This window comes from Camelus dromedarius, chromosome 5 (assembly GCF_036321535.1).
Source record: "Camelus dromedarius isolate mCamDro1 chromosome 5, mCamDro1.pat, whole genome shotgun sequence".
NCBI classification, from domain to species: Eukaryota; Metazoa; Chordata; class Mammalia; order Artiodactyla; family Camelidae; genus Camelus; species Camelus dromedarius.
In genome coordinates this window covers 62,213,021-62,223,678 of record NC_087440.1, presented here as the reverse complement: position 1 = coordinate 62,223,678, position 10,658 = coordinate 62,213,021, and the positions used below count along the sequence as shown (strand labels likewise).

Sequence of the window (10,658 nt, the reverse complement as noted above, 5' to 3'; positions counted from 1 at the left end):
GCCCTCAGTGCAGCTGCAAAGGCCACACCCTCCCCAGCACAGAGTCCCCTCAATCCCCAGCACAACAGGGAACAGCTAAGTGGCTTCACAATTAACCCTCCAGGGGCAGTGCTCAGCTGGGCTTGTAGCAACCCCCAGGCTTGGAACCAGAGTCTTCAGAAGGTTCCGAGAGGGGAGTGGAGGTGAAGGGGCAAGCCACACATCTGGAACACAGTTCTTCTTCCCTCCTGCCCCAGGTCATCCCTCAGGCCATGGCCTTTGGCCATCTCCAGTGTAAACACAGTGACCCTGGGATAGCTGTGGATTTGGTAAGGCAAATGTTTACCCTGGAGCTAAGATATTACAGGCCACGGGTGTAAATGTCCACCACTGGCTCCCAGTATCTACTATCTCCTTGTGGCACACATGGGACGTATCAAGCAAATTGCAAAGCTTGTGAGGGCCCCTCCCAGCCACAGTGAGCCCTTTATTTCCTATAGGAGTTTATGCAGAACTTTCCCACATACGGGGCTTCCTTTGATCCCTATCACCACCTCTATGAGGAAGGGCAGGCAAGTACTCAACCCTACTCAGGTGGAAACTGGGTCAGAAAAGATACATGATTTGCCCAGGTCATGTGGAGAAAAGCATGGATTAGAGTGAGGAAATCTGAGTTCGGGTCCCTGTTTGGCCAACAGGAACCAGGCTCAAAACCCCTCACATCTCTGGACCCTGCTGCCTTCGTGTATAAATGAAATAGGGCTCATCTGAGGTGCCTTCCAGCCCAAGCAACTCTACCAATCTTTGACGCCATTCAGTAGAGTCAGGACTAAAACTCAGGAAAAATCCTGTGCTGGACTCCCAGGCCAGTGCTCTTTCTACTCTCCTTCATATACCACTTCTAATAAAAGGTAGTAGAAAAGCCCTCAAGGCAGCTGTTAAGCAAACCACTCCCTCTGCTTCTAGGACTTGGTCTACCGCATGCCCACTCCCTGCCCCATCCCCAGAGCAAAGTACCCAGGAAGCCAAGGGGTTGCCCAGCCTTCTGGGAAGAAAGTGAGAGACAGTGGAGGCAGAAGGAGCATTAACAGCAGGAGATGAGATGAGGCATCCCAGGACCACAGAGAAGAGGATGAATAACACAGAGAAGGGGTACAACTTTTTTGGGTTCTTATGCCCTAAGTCTTCTGTTGGAAATGGCTGGGGTGAAGTCACTCTAGGCTAAGACACTCAGGATTCCACTCCCAGTCCAGCAAAGGAGAGGCTGGAAAGATACTTTCCTGAAGGGAGGCAGGCTCAGTGGGAAGCCCTCCCAGCTGTCATTACTCTCCCTGCTCATTATTTCTTGAGCAAAGTCTGTGTGACTGGGCTGTGTGCAGAGGCATGTCTGAGGAGACTCTGGGAACCCCCGGTCTAGCGTTCCAGGCTGCCGGTCCAGGGTTCCCTCTAGGGTGATGCAGTCTAGGTCTCCTCCTGGGAGCTCCAGAGCAGGAGAAGGCCCCTTCACCCGCCAAAAGCTTAGCGAGTGACCTCAAGGATGAAACTCTTACGGTGGCCTGTAACACCGCCCCACCCCAGGCCACACCCCTCCAGCCTCCCACCATTACATTTCCCACTCCGCTCTTCCTTTTGTTTTCAAAAGCAGCTCCAAAGAGTAAAAGTAGCTACCTAAAAACGTCTTGAAATTTTCAAGTTTGCACGCCTTCTCCTAGTTTCGCAAACCAAAGTACTGAGAATAGGGAGAAAGTTAACCAGAACGATTTCGGTATTGGGGGAGGTCGAGACGAACAGTGGCAGGTAGTGGCCTCTGTACTTGTCGGCTCCCCGACACCTCCTATCTGGCACCCACTCTAATCCCTCCAGGACGCGAGCTGAGATTCCCAGAGCCAGTACCGTGTGGCACCAACCCGGAACAGGCTGCTGGCGCCTCTCGGGCTCCCAGGACCAGAGGCTCGGGCCCCTCCCCAGAAGAGGCCACCTTGCCCAGGCCAACAGTCCGAAGCAAGGACCAGCCCTCGGGCAACCGAGCGCGCAGTGGGCGCAGCCTCGCGGGCTTCCCGGGTTTCAAAATGACCCTCTGGGAGCCACCGGGCGCGTTCGCTCTTGCGTTTCCGGGGTGGGGGCTAAAGGACAGAAAATGTCTCCTGCACAAGCCTCCCGCGCTCCAGCCCTCGGCCGGGAGGGTGGCCCTGTGAGGAGCCCTCGCGATCCCAGGCACCACTCTACCGCCCGGGGAGGTCCTCACTACGCTGGGAGTTGGGGCGGGTGACTGGGAGGGTGGGGGCTTAAAAACCACTCCGGGCACTGCCGTTTCGCCCGCTGCACTGGCAGAGGGCGTGGAGAGAACCGAGGGACACTCACCGTGCAGTGGCCGTCCCGCCCGGTCCGGAACGCACGGCGCGCGAAGCCGCCCAGGTGCCGCCGCAACGCGGGCGCGAGTTTGAAAGTCGCTCTGGGAAGGGGCCGAGGCTGCCGGCCGCTCCCGCCCACCGCCAGCCCCTTGGCGGAGGGGGCGCGGCCAGCTGCGAGCGCGGCCCCTGGGGACCCCAGCCCGCGCGCGCCTTCCCAGCGCCCGGCAGGAAGTCGGGGCCGAGCCAGCGGGAGCTGCCGCGGGAGGGGGCAGGGAGGGAGGGAGGGAGGACGCACCAGGAATTTTTCCAGTGGGTGGAGACTCGGGCCCGAGGCTGGAATCCCGCGATTGGAGGCTCGGCGGGGGCCGGGGGAAACTTCGCGGCGCTGCGAGCTGGAACCTGGGGTAAAGGCTGCAGCGACGGCGGTGGGGCTCGCGCACCGCTAATGATTAACTCCCGCAGGTGGGGTGAGCGCGCCGTCGCGGCAGTGTCCTCCCGGCGGAAAGCTAGCCGCCCCGGAGCAACCTAGATGCGCTAACACAAAGACGCACGTGGTGGGGGTCACCCTGGTGTCACATACCTGGTAGCACCGCCTCCGAAGAGGGCACCGGACGGCCAAAACTGCCACCATTGTACGGTCAGGAAAGGGGGCTTTCAAGTGAGTCACTAGTTGGGATCGGTTTGGGGAGTCCTAATCCTACCAGAGCAAGTCACCTCGGCTTTTCTGAGTCAGAAAGGCACGTCTTGAATTCCTCACTGAAATTCGGTCCCCGTGACCCTTTACAGTTGTAAATCCAGACCTCAAAAACTGACAAGGAAGATGAAGAAGCCGATAAGTTGGAGGGAGTCCACCAAGATACTGTTAGGTGGGAAAAAACAAGGGGCAGAAACCTGTGTAATAAAGGACCCATTTTTGTAAAACGAAGAGAACCTGACTCCTGTTTTTATGTCTGTATGTAATCATATGGGCATGGAAAGGTGCACACCTGGGATGCGAGGGGCTGAGGACGGCACAGGGACAGTCAATAAGCTTGGGTTTTGGGCACGAGTGTACATTTTAAAACCCGAAATAATTCATCCATAAAGTTGCTGAAAAAAAAAGATGCTGTCCCAGCATGACAGGATGGGACCCCCAGAAGAAGTCCCACTGGTTAGGCGTTACCACCAATTCCTAGGGAGGAGGGATGGTACACTGATATCAGACCCACTGGGTATATCTGACATCCAGTAGAGACAAGCGTGTATAGTAACGACAAACAGATCTCACGTTAAAAAACAAAACAAGCCAAAAAATTAAAATAAGCTACTACATGCAAACATAAGCCCCAGGTGATTTACAGGGCGGGGAGAGGCGTGCGAGGAAGGAAATGGCTTTCAGGTGACTTTGAAACTTGATCCTGACGGAGGGTGGGGAAAGCCAGCTGGGCTCCTGGCTACCGACTGCGGGGAGGAACGGGTGTAGAGGTAGGCGCTGGGCCTGGTCGGCCGTGGAAGCCAGACGCACATTCCTCAGAGAGGGAGGGTCGCACATTCCTCAGGGAGGGAGGGTCTGCTCCAGCCTAGCAGAGCCCTGCCCTCGCCGACTGGGAAGGTGAAAGCCGAGATTGCGGAAGGGGCGTCGGAGGTAAACAGTCGCTGCCGCTCTGCCAGATACAGCCGGCCGGTCTTCGAGCTGGTGGGGGAGTGAGAAGGCCCGGTCCCCTCCTGCCTCCCAGAGAGCAGTCGGTTCTGAGGCTTCCGCCTTTCTTAGATCCTGCTTTCTTCTCTGATCACCGGTATCCTATCAATCCCCTCCTGCCCACCTCAGATTCTAGCTTCCAAAGAAGGCCCCTGACTTAACTAAGCCATTAGTGAGAGCATCCTCACTCCTCAGCCAGGGCTGTTAGTTGGTTACTGACAGTAATAGTAGCTCATTTAGTGAAAGCTTACCTTTCAGTGAATGCCTACCATTTGTAGGGCTCCTGCAATACTATTTACAAACATTGTCTCCCTCCATCCTCATAGCTGCCTTGTGAGCTGCTACGTATCCTTATGCCCATTTTACAGATAGTATAATTGAGGATCAGTGATCTAGCCACTTACCCAAGTTTAAGTAGCCAGCAAAACAGAGCCTGACAAGATCCCCAACAGGTCCAACCTTTGGAGCTGACTATGTGCTAGCCATTATTCCAAGTTCTTTACACCAACAATTGCAGTCACAGAAGAAGAAACAGAGGCAAGGTCACACAGCTAGTGTGAAGTAGACCTAGGATTCATGAAATGGGGACTCTGCTCTTCACCATTAACTATTCTGCTCTCTTTTTGACACTTGTTATTTAGTTCAGGACTTGATTATAATGTCTTGCTCTGTTTTCAATTGTTTTAATGTATATCTTACTTCCTAAAAAAAAGTGCACTCTCTCCTTATGGCAGAAGTCATAGAGGACGTACCCAGTAGAGCAATGCTGAATTCAGATGAAATAATCCAGTTTGTGAGAAATTACACAATCTCACTTCTAAGAATAAAACTCTGTGTCTGGGCACAGGAGCTCTAGACAGAAACCACTCCACAGCTCAGAGCCTCTTTCTTGCCCCTTGCTTTAGTGGCCTCATCCTCTCTGCCAGTAAGTCATTTATTATTTTAATAACATCTTGCGCCTCAGTAATGCCTTTAATCTAAGATCCCAAAGTGTTCTAACTCATCTTCAAAGTACCCCCAACTGAGATGGGGAGATGGGGGTATTTTCCCCCATTTTATGGGTGAGAAAACCAAGACAACACAGAGTTGAAATGACTCACTATGGAAATCAATGGCAGGGTTTCTTCTCCCAGCCCTTCCCCTCCCCTTCCGAACTCTTGGCTGCCAACATTTGCATCAAAATTTCAAATCCCGGAGACAAAGGCCATTGAGTTTTCACAATAAAGGACATTTCCAGACTGTCATTTCAGCTGCTCTATTGTGGTAGACCTCAGGAGAGGGAGGGGATGTAAACACGGTGAAGGTCCCCATGGGCTCTGTGCTTCCAGCCCAGAGTAGGAGGAAGGACTGACTGGGGTGGGGAATGAAATCCCAAACTTGGAGGAAATCCCTGTCAAAGGCAATCTATAAAGCACCGCCAAACTTTGGGTCTCAAAGCTTCCAGTTTCAAGTTACATTTTAGCAATATTTCTCAAAGTGTGAGCCAGAAGCAATAACAAAAACAGATATATTGGATAGCATCAAAATTCAAAACTTTTATGCCTCAAAGGACATCAAGAAAGTGAAAAAATGCAAAGAATGGGAGAAAGATTTTGCAATTCATATATCTGATCAGAGACTGCATCTAGAATATGTAAAGAACTCCTACAACTCAATAATAAAAAGGCAACCCAATTTAAAAATAGGCAAAGGATCTAAATAGACATTTCTCCAAAGAAGTCATGCAAATGACCAATAAGCACATAAAAAAGATACTCAATATCATTAGCCATCATGGAAATGCAAATCAAAAAAACAATGAAATATCACATCATACACTTTAGGATGGCTAAAATCAAAAACACATAATAATAAGTGCTAAGGAAGATGTGGAGAAATTAGAACTCTCATACACTGTTAGTGAATGTAGAATGGTGCAGCCACTTTGGAAAATAGTCTGTCAATTCCTCAAAAGGTTAAACATATGACCCAGCAATTCTACTCCTAGGTATATACTCAAGAGGAATGAAAACATCTGTCCACACAAAACCTCATACACAGATGTTCGTAGCAGCATTATTTACAATAGCCAAAAGGTAGAAACAACCCAAATGGCCATCAGCTGGTGAATGGATAAACAAAATTATAAATAATCTATACAATGGAATATTACTCAGTCATAAAAAGAAAAATACTAATTCACACTATAATGTAGATGAACTTTGAAAAATTTATGCTAAGTGAAAGTAGTCAGTCACGAAGGACCACACGTGTGTAATTCCATTTATGTGAACTGTCCAGAATATGCAAATCTACACAGACAGAAAGTAGATAGTGGTTGCCTAGAGCTACAGGTGGGTAAAGGGAGGTTGGAGGAAATGGGGAGTGACTGCTAACAGGTTTGGGGTTTTTTTTTTAAGAATGTTTCAAATATTTAAAATATTTAATATGCTAAAAATCATTGAATTCTATACTTTAAATGGACAAACTGTATGGTATGTGAAATATATCTTAATAAATCTTTTTTTTTTTAATATGTGCTACTACCACATGTTCCAGAGTTACAGGCTGCCTGTAATCAGAATCTGTCAGAATTCTATCAGAATCTTTGGTGGGCAGGACCCAGCTCTGCATTTTCCCAGAGCACACTGAATGAAGTTCACTGTGCCTCACAAAACAGTGATCCAGAGCCGTGTGGCCCCTAGGCTTCCTGAAATTACTAGAATGCAGGGTCTGTAATTCAGAAGGCAGTAGAGGCAGGGGTGGGGATGGGGTGGAGGATGATTCCTCAAGTTCTTTATCAGTAACTTCTTTCCCTCAGTCTGGACTCACTAAGTGTAAAAAAAAACAAAAACAAAAACAAAAACAAAAACCTGACATCAGAAAGGGGAAGAGGATATGGGGCAAGGGAGGGGAAGACTTCTCCCCTCCTTACTGCATTCAGACTCGTAGCCACTGCTGTGGGGAGCTCTTGAAAGAAATGCGCTGTTTACTTGAGTCTGTGTCTGCAACAGAAACATTTGCCAATCACTTGCGGTTTTTCAAGAACCTGGGAGCACATGTGAACCATTTCTGGAGATCACTTATGTTCACCTTTGTTATCAGTAGATGAAGGAGTTGTAAGTCAGCATTTATGACACCTGAGACCAGGGAGTTGGAACAAAGACATCAGCCTTTGACGATCTAGGGGTAATTTATACACAAACATGCTGTTCCTTCTCTAACTTCTGGCCACTGGGCCAGAAGTTTTTCTGTTTGTATCACATCACTACCTGTAGGTGAGTGAAGTGTAAACATGGAACAATCAATCTTTACCCAGCCTAATGCTAAAGTGAAAGCTTTTCTGGGGTGGGTTAAGAAAATATTAACTGAGATGGTGTTTTGAGTTGTCTGTATACTTCATTTATCTATGTGGTTAGTATCTTAGAAGACTTTCCACTTCTACCTGAAGTTTTCAGATTTGGATGTTCATAAAAATCACCTGAAAAGTTTTTGACTCAGGACAGAAACAGACCCCAGGAATCTGCATTTTTAATGAACAAGTGAGTCAGAGGCAAGAGAGGTCTATAGATCACACTTTAAAAACCACTTTTTGTAATTCTGCTTTGTGTCTTTTCCCCTCCTGGCACTTCCTCTTTCTCCCCTGAAACACAGGACTCAAGATAAAAATCCTGTAATCCCTCCCAGAGCTCCAAATAGAAGAGGGCATGGCTTTAAAGACTTTAGGATGTTGGAATAAACCAGGCTATTATATTTAATCAGATGGAAGAGTTCCACCTTGATTGTGTGACATGCTTGATCTTTAACACCTTTGGTGACAAGCAGGGTGGGGTGCACCTACCAAACACTATACTGTAACTTTCAGAAAACAAATTAATGAGAGCTTAATTAGGAGGTAATTACCCAGTTACTTGCAGATGGAGGCAGTTCTTTCTGACTGTAATTTTGGTTGTCGATGTTTTCATCCTAGACCAGGGACTATGGGTTCTCCAGCTTCTCTTTCTTGTCCAAAAAGGACAGAGCAGCTGTACCACAGAAACAGCAGGGCCCTGATCTGCATACCTTTCCTTTGGTTCCTGTGCCAGACCATACAGGAATCACGGATTAGTTATAACCAGATTAGGGCGACTGGGACCAGGTCCACCTATTTTCCTTAACCACCAGCATCTCTTCCAGGAGGAATGAAGAATCAACCCAAGGAGAAACTTTGTTTCTCCACCTGAGCAGTGACCAGGCTCACAGACTCCACTCGGTCCTGTCCTATTCTTGACTGCCAGGCACTCCCAGCAAGATCTCAGATCGCCTCACATGAGAGCAGTGTTTTGTGGAGGTCAGCCACACTTTCCTGCTGTACAGCTGTCTTCTTCTCAGTCTGAGGGGGTATCCAGGGTTTCTTCCAATCCTGAAAATCTCGGATTCTACCATCTTAAGGCGTCCTGAACTGGATATTTCAGCTACAAGCTCTCTTTTCCTTCACCTCCAAGCATATCTAGGGAGAGAAACCTGGCTTCATAACTCCTGATTCTCTGATTTGAATACCCTTATCCTAGGCCTGTGGTTGTCCTCAGCCTGCTAGGAAGTTTCTGGGGATACCATAGTGCCTGGAGCAGTCAACAATCCTTTGAGGATTGCCCAACAACACTGGGAGGCAGGTAGCAACTCTCTCCCACTTTACAGATGAGAAGGAACATCGAGGCTCAGAGAGGTCAAGTCCCAGGACCCAGGTAGTGTGGTCCTTAATGGCAGACTCAGGACATGTGCCCAGGTCCCTCTGCACCCTAAACTCCTGCTCTTAACCACCATCATGCTACTGAAATACCCCAGCCCAGCTCCCAAGGAGCCTCTAGACCCAAGCGGAGGAGGTGGAAGCAACTTAAGCAAATTAAACCCAAAATAAGAAATGCCCCCACCCCGTTCTGCCCCACCAAACCGGTATGAATTGCCTTACAACTCACCAAAAAGCCTCGGGCTCACAAGTGAGTTTACAGACTTGTTCCAGGGGCTGGTAAATCAAATGATGGGAAGAAAAGGAAGAATGTGTTCAGGGTCATAAAGTAGAGGAGAGGGGAAAAAAAGCAAGTCTCTAAATACTTGTGACGTGACATCTCAAGCTAGCCGGCTATAAAAGGTGAGGCAGGGCCTTGGCCTGGCAACCACAGACTTTTAAGCCCTAATCACAGCTCTGCAGCCTATTCCCGAGGAATAGTCCCACTGCTTGAATTCCAGAACGTCCTGTCCCACCTGCCCCAGGGAGAGACAGAAAGCAAAGCTAAAGTTTACCAAGTGCTGCTGAAGGGAGTGGGGAGTTAGTCTCCTTCCTGCCGGGCTTAGAGACTCCTGCAGAATTGACTCCAGAACCGTCCTCAGCCCCAGCTATCCTGCATGGCACTTTGCCTCACCATAAACTCGCAGGTCCTAACAATAACGCTCTCCCTCCCCCAGCTTACCTGCATCCCTATGGCCCCACCTTCTCAGGCATCCAGACAGGATGGAGGACTTTGCAGTCCCTCTGGAAGCAAGGCAGTTAACAGACCTGAATGTTAGCTCTGCTTCTCAGGCAGACCTCTCTGTGCCTTAGTTTTCTCATCTGAAAATGGAGTGAGTAGTAGTACTTATCTCAGAGGGTGTTATTCAGAAATAAGTGAAAAATACCATATGATTATCACTTATATGTGGAATCTAAAAAAATGTCACAAATGAACTGGTTTACAAAACAGAGACAGACTCACAGACATAGAAAACAAATATGATTACCAGGGGGGAAGGGGGTGGGGAAAGATAAATTGGGAGTTTGGGATTTGCAGATACTAACCACCATATATAAAATAGATAAACAACAAGGTCCTACTGTACAGCACAGGGAGCTAACTTCAATATCTTATAATAGCCTATAATGAAAAAGAATATGAAAAGGAATATACATGTGTAAAATTGAATCACTATGATGTACATCAGAAATGTACACAACATTGTAAAATGATTATAAATCAATAAAAAAAAGTTAGTTTAAAAAAAACAAAAAACACAACATTGTAAATCAACTATACTTCGACTGAAAAAAAAAAGAAGTGAGAAAATATCTATAAGGTACTTAGAACAGTTCTCAGACCACAGAAAGAGGTAACTAATAATGTTATTTCATTTCTGCTTCTAAGTGTTGGGTTCCCAAGACCCACACCTCAGGATCCTAGTTTCCCTAATGCCACATCAAGTTCGTCCAAGAATCTTATAACTGGAAGAGACCCTAGAAGTCACCTAATATAAGTATCTTTTCCTCTATGAAATTCTGACACACATCTATCTCAAAGAATGAGATAATATCAGTAAAATACTTAGCACATGCCTGGGATATAGTAAATGCTTAGTAAATGTTAGGGTTTGTGACAGTTAATTTTATGTGTCAACTCCACTGGATCACAGGATGCCCAGACATCTGGCCAAATGTTGATTTTGGTTGTCTGTGAGGATGTTTCCAGAAGAGATTAGCATTAGACTGGTGGACTGAGTAAAGTGAGTTGCCCCCCACCCACCCCCGAATGTGGGTAGGCATCATTCCATCCTTTGAGGGTCTGCAGAGAACAAAAATGTGAAGGAAGCTTGAATTCACTCTCTGCCTGACGGATGAGCTGGGACACTGACCTCCTGTCCTCAGTGCTCCTGGTTCTCAGGCT

General features: G+C 47.9%; 1 protein-coding gene across 2 annotated transcripts in view; it reads right to left on the bottom strand.

The window, feature by feature from the left end:
• PLEKHG3 (pleckstrin homology and RhoGEF domain containing G3) overlaps nt 1–2,760 on the bottom strand; it is a 39,716-nt gene extending 36,956 nt beyond the window's left edge. Inside the window, exon 1 of one of the 2 annotated variants that reach the window (XM_064486037.1) lies at nt 2,626–2,760. The gene's annotated coding sequence lies outside the window, so the exon portion shown is untranslated. Of the gene's footprint in view, nt 1–2,340; nt 2,498–2,625 lie in introns of those variants that run through there. The other variant, XM_064486036.1, reaches the window with a different exon arrangement.
• Nucleotides 2,761–10,658: the final 7,898 nt, after the last annotated feature.